The following is a 6,000-nucleotide window of genomic DNA, read 5'->3' as shown; positions in this document are numbered from 1 at the left end:
TACTGCCTAGAGGAGATGTTTAATAAAGATTGGATGGAATTGAATGGCGGACAGCACAATTCTTCAGTTTGGGGTTATCATTACATTCACACACATTTCATATTACTACTAGCATAGAAACAAATCTTTTCCTAGTGTGTGCTTGGGGTCCCAATACTGACAGCTGCAACCCAGGCACTGTTTTCTTCCTACAGTTTCTGGCAAATCAGAGGTTTTCCACCTGTGACTAACAATATTGCTCACCTGAGAAACCAGACAATGCCATGATGAAGAGACCCAAAAAAGCCTTATTCAATAACAGGGAAAAGGCCATATTTTCTCTCCAGAATGTCGTGCTCCTGTGCAATTTCCCTTTCTTCCTCACCTCCTGGGCTCCCCATCGTATGATATTAAAATTATCCCTCAGGTGGTAAAATGTTCTTTAGTATTGGTGGACATGGCACATTAAGTACAAGTTACTGAAGACTGTAACAACATGTACGAAACATGTTGTCCCTGTCAAAAGCCAAAGAAAAGAATTGAATGAACTACTTATGAATTGTGAACCCAGTTCTAAACTACACAGAATAATGGCATAGTCAGTGCAAAAGAAGCCACAAAACCCAGAAAAAGGACAATGCAGAATTTGGAACACTAGCAGAAGGCATCATATGTTAACAGGCTGTTGGCCAAAAGTCAATGTGGCCTGAGAGCAATTGTTTAATCCTGATAGGTTGTCCAGTTGGTTATTAGCCACCCATCAGCTGCAGACTGAAGGTAAGTCTCCAGGGTGTACTGAGAAATACCTGATAGGGAGAAGCTGTTCCATGAAGACAGGGCAGTCTGCTTCTTAGGCTCCACTGGCTTTCCCCCACATAGAGGACAGTCCTACCTGATTGTGCAAATGCTTTGGTGTTAGAGTGACTGGGAACAATATCACAAAGTAGATGTGGGCCAAGTATCAACCACATGACTCCATCTCCACTGTATTCAATGGAAGTCTAGAATGGAGAATGAGGAGAGTAGGGGCTCTGCACTCTTCTGCCCTCATCAGACCATTTCTGAAGTGTCCTACTCACTTTTAGGAAAGTCTTTGCTGAGCTGAGGAGCATGCAGAGGAGGCAACTGGGATGGTGAAGGGCCTGGAGGTCATCTCATAGGAGGGTCATGTGAATGGTCCAAGGGATGTTTAGCTTAGAAAACAGAATGTTGATGGGCATGGTAATCTCATCAAAGTGACTGAAGGGCATTATAGGATAAAGGAATTAAGCTTCTTCTGCTTGTCCCCACAAGGTTGAAGTCAGACCAATGGGTAGTAATTTCTAAGAGGCAGAATTTTGTACTAGACTCAAGAACTTCATTAAAAAAAATTACTATTAGCTTACAGTAAAATGGTTTGCCACGTGAGGCAGTGAACTTCTTGCAAAGTGTTCATGCAAAGTCAGGAAGACTACTTCTTGGTGCTGTAATACAATGGACATCCATCTCGGGCAAAGTTCTGGAACATATAATTGTTAAAGGCCCTTCTAACTCTGAGGCTTTTAGAGTCTGTTTCTATTGCTTTTTCATTCTTGAGTCTGTCTCTGTCTTTCTCTGTTTCTGTCTATCTCTATCTCTCTCCTTTACTGTCTGGCTCTATCTCTGTCTTTCTATCTCTTTCAATCTGACTTTGTCCCTCTGTGTGTGTGTGTGTGTGTCTGTCTGTCTGTCTATCTTTATCTCTGTGTTGCTCACCTTCTTTCTCTCTTTCTCTCTCTCTCTCACTTTCTTTTCTATCTACAAATTAGAGAAACAAGACTTTTCTTTCCCATTAAAATGGGAGATTCTCAGGGTGCCTAGGTGGCGCAGTGGATAGCGCACTGGCTCTGGATTCAGGAGGACCTGCGTTCAAATCCAACCTCAAACACATAACACTTACTAGCTGTGTGACCCTGGGCAACTCACTTAACCATATTGCCTAGCAAAAAGGCAAAAAACAAACAAAAAAAAAACAAAAAAAAATTTTAAAAATGTGAAATTCTCAATGTTTCAAAAATGGAAGACTGTTCTGGCCAGGATTATCAAATAAAAAGTTTCTATCTGTACTGTCAATTACTCTACTAGTTTTTGATTCTCCAATTCAGATTGACACTAGTTTATTTGTAGTCTTTTTGAGACATAACTCCTTTTCCCTTTAAGAGACTATAGCTACAAAATGATTAAATTAATTCAACCTTAGAAACTAGATTGGCTGACCAGTAAGATTTTAGAAAACATCTCATCTAATCCCTTTATTATACAGTAAAGAAACTGAGCATTAAAGTGATGGCATGACTTTCCCAAGATCAAAACCTCATGGTAGAACTAATGCTAGAATAGGGGCCTCTTAGAATCAGCCTGGTACAGAGGAATCTGTTTTGGACATTGAGTCAGAGGACCTGGATTTGAAAACTTTGTTCATCTTTCTGACACTCAATTCACTTATCTGTAAAATGGAGTTCAACTCAAAAATGACCTCTGAGAGCCCTCTTAGCTCCAAATCTGTGATCACTTTCCAAGTATTAGAGCAGTGCAACAATGGACTCTATTGTGATGCATAAAGTCTCCAATCTCTGAAAGTGTTCAATTGGATATCCACTTGTTAGAGATGTCATAAAGAAAATTCATGTTTCATGTAGGGGTTGGACTAGACAATGGCTTAATAATCATAACAGCTTAAATAGGATCACATATTTAGAGCTAGATGAGACCTTGGAAATCACAGATTCTTATCCACTTGTTTTACAAATGAGAAAACTGAGACCCATTGTTATTAAGTGATGTTCCCAGAGTGACACATCTACTAAGTGTCTGAGGCAGGAGTTGAACCCAGGTCTTCTTGAATTTAATTCAACTACTCTACCCATTATAGCATGTTGTCACATTTTTATGGAAATTAGGGTTCAAAGCATGCTGCCCTTACAGCTATCCTCTGAGGTAAGTGATGCCTAATGTATTATTCCTCTGGTGAAAACATAAGAACCAAAGCTTCAGAGAAAGGGATTTTTGTCCAAGGTTCCCTTTGAAGACTCAACGAACCAGCAATATATTATTCTCACAAGGTAACTTCTCACTTTCCTTCAGAAAGTATTGACTAAGGTAAACAAGTCAGTCATTCCTGAAGCCCCAGAAATAAGGGGTGGTTGTCAACAGATGTTCTGTTGTAAGGTCTCCAGGGCTTCACAGCCTGCATCAAGATGAAAATTGGAAGCCCATTGGAAATGCCAGATAATGTTTATTATAGAACACAAAAGTTCAAGGCTTGCTACCCAGAACCCATATACGCTAGTTTCGGTAAAGACAGGACTAGAAAATGCATTAGCTTGAGATTCCAGAGACCTGGGATTTATCCCTGACATAAACACAGATTTGCTGTGTGATCTAGTGCAAATCATTTTCTTTCTCCAAGTCTCAGTTTCATCCTCTGTAAAAACTAAATATTTTGTCCTATATTCAGAGAAAATTAGGAAATGAAGAGACCAGAAAAGTCTAACTCCATTTATTTCTGACTTCATTTCTTTTCAACAAGCAATCACCCCACCACCTCTTGAAGACTTCCATTTAGATACCAGTACTTGCCAAGGCAGCACATTCCACTTTTGAACACCTTAATGGCAGAGTTTTTCTTGACATTAAGCCAATTTTTTTCTCTCCACAACTTCTAGCAATTGCTACTAATTCTAACCTCTGAAGAAGGTGATAGAAAATTGGAATATCTAATCCCTCTTCCATATGATAGCATTTCAAATATTTGACCATGTCTACATGAACCAAGTCTTCTCTTCTCCAGATCAAGTTCCTTCAACCAGTTCTAATATATCATTGTCTTTGGTCCCCTAATGTAGGGGAAACTGAGGAGATTCTTCCCAGCCCCCAAGGAGATCCTACCCAGCCCCCTGTGTAACCACTTCAAGGCCTGACACAAAGATAAATTGGAGTTACCATGCATGGTGAGACCAAGGAGACTGGAACATTAAGTAACAAACTATGTTATCCGGGAAAGCAATTCATCTCAAGGAACATTTTTCTTGAGAAAAGAGTGCAACTGTCCAAGGAACTAATCACTCCTTGGAGATTTACACTACAAACAGGTATTTGGACTTCTGATCAAGCCCCAACCTTTGTTAAGATGTGTGCGTGCCCTGGACCTAAGTGCTCACCAAGGATATGTACACAAAACAAAACATCAAGATTGTTTTTCCCTGGTTTACATAGATATAAAAGGGGTCATTAGGAAAGGGATTTTTGGAGTACTTTGACTTCAGAGATAGGGATGCTGTATCTCTGTTGACCAGGGGCGGATTGCGTGCACAGCCTCTGTTGAGTCAGAGGGGGACACGGCTCTGTTGCCTCCTTGACCATACCTCTTCACCATTCTTCAGTCTCTCCAGTCCAGTAGGTATGAGCTCACCTGGTCAGTGAGTGTGTATGCTTTCTTTTCTTATTCCCCCTTTTCTTTATTTTGATTATTACTTATATTGAATGTTATTCTCATCTTTATTTGTGTGTGGTTTGCCTTAATCACTATTAATCATTGTAAAATAAATGTGATCATTTGTTAAGATTATGCCGAGCGTGTGTCATTCCATCTTGAGATCCGAACCGAAAGTGAAAGTACCGCGCAGTCCACAATCCTTTTGATTACACCTAACCACCCCAGTGATGCTCCAGCGCCTTGGCCCATTCTAACTCGCTAATACTCTTCTTACAACATGGCACCAAGAATCAAATCGAGCATTCTAGATGTGATCTGATGGAGACAGAGGACAGCAGGAGCATCATGCTTCTTTCACCATTTTGGGTACTATCAATGGGCTAATGTCCTGATAATTCCTTTGACTGCCAAGTCAGTTGTCATGGCAGCTGAGGCAAGTGGATGTTTCAGCGGATAGTGTTTGGGGTCTGCAGCTAGGAAGACCTAAGTTCAAATCTGGCCTGAGATGCCTGCTGTGTAACCCTGAGCAAGTCACTTCATCTCTATCTGTGTCAGTTTACTCAACTGTGATATGGGGATAACAAGAGCACCTACCTCACAAGGTTGCTGTGAAGATCAAATGAGATAGGAAGTGCTTAGTACAGTGCCCAGCTCATAGTGGGTGCTGTGTAAATGCTTATTCCTCTCCCCTTTCCCAGTGTCACACTATGGTCTTGTGCTGGACTTGTTCTTCAGTCATCTTTGACTTGTCATGACCTCATTTGGAGTTCTCTTGGCAAAGACACTGGAGTGGTTTGTCATTTCCTTCTCCAGCTCATTTTAAAGATGAGGACTGAGGCTAACAAGGTTAAGTGACTTGCCCAGGATCCACACACCTAATAAAATGTCTGAGGACCGATTTGAACTCAGGAAGCTAAGTCTTCCTGACTCCAAGATTAGCACTCTCTCCACTACACCACCTAGCTACCTTGTGCCACTTAGCTGCCCATATTGAACTTATAATCCAATAAAAGTGACGTATATCTTTCATATAATTTTTTTTTGTTTAGTCACACCTCCTCTATCCTCTGGTTAGGCAGTTAATTTTTAGAATCCAAATAAAAGATTTAAATCAGCTGTATTAAGTTTTTGAGATTTGGAGACTGGGGGGGGGAGGTGGGAGGTGGGAGGAAAAGAGGTCTTGACACTATTATCCAATATGTTAACTATTGATTCCCCCCATCTACTTTGGCATCTGTAGATTTAGTACCATGATATTTGCCTTCATCCAAGGGACCAATAAAAGTGTTGAGTATGGCCAAAAATAAATCTCTAGGGTACTTTTTTAGAGCCCTCCTTCCAGGTAGATATTGATCAATTAATGACTGAACTCTATAAGTACAGTCACTCAAATCATTCTTTTCCCCCTAACTCTATAATCATCTAGCCCTCATGTCTACATCCCATTTATAGAGATAGCAGAAAACATTTTGACAAATGGTTAGCTAAATCTCAAGTATACTAAATATGGCATTCTCACCTTCCACTTGAATATTCTTATCAAAAAAGAAAAAGGAAATGAGATGAGA

At 40.3% G+C, this 6,000-nt stretch overlaps 1 protein-coding gene across 1 annotated transcript in view; it reads right to left on the bottom strand.

Moving 5' to 3' along the window:
• Nucleotides 1-249: 249 nt before the first annotated feature.
• LOC110196078 (speedy protein E4) overlaps nt 250-6,000 on the bottom strand; it is a 44,200-nt gene continuing 38,449 nt past the window's right edge. Inside the window, exons 10-11 of the mRNA XM_078149200.1 lie at nt 1,365-1,477; nt 250-495 (exon numbers count right to left, since the gene is read on the bottom strand). The gene's annotated coding sequence lies outside the window, so the exon portion shown is untranslated. The remainder of the gene's footprint in view (nt 496-1,364; nt 1,478-6,000) is intronic.

This window comes from Phascolarctos cinereus, unplaced genomic scaffold, assembly GCF_003287225.1.
Source record: "Phascolarctos cinereus isolate Bilbo 61053 unplaced genomic scaffold, phaCin_HiC Scaffold_2;HRSCAF=192, whole genome shotgun sequence".
Classification (NCBI taxonomy): Eukaryota; Metazoa; Chordata; class Mammalia; order Diprotodontia; family Phascolarctidae; genus Phascolarctos; species Phascolarctos cinereus.
The sequence above is the reverse complement of the archived record's forward strand: the minus strand, read 5'-3'. Positions and strand labels throughout refer to the sequence as shown.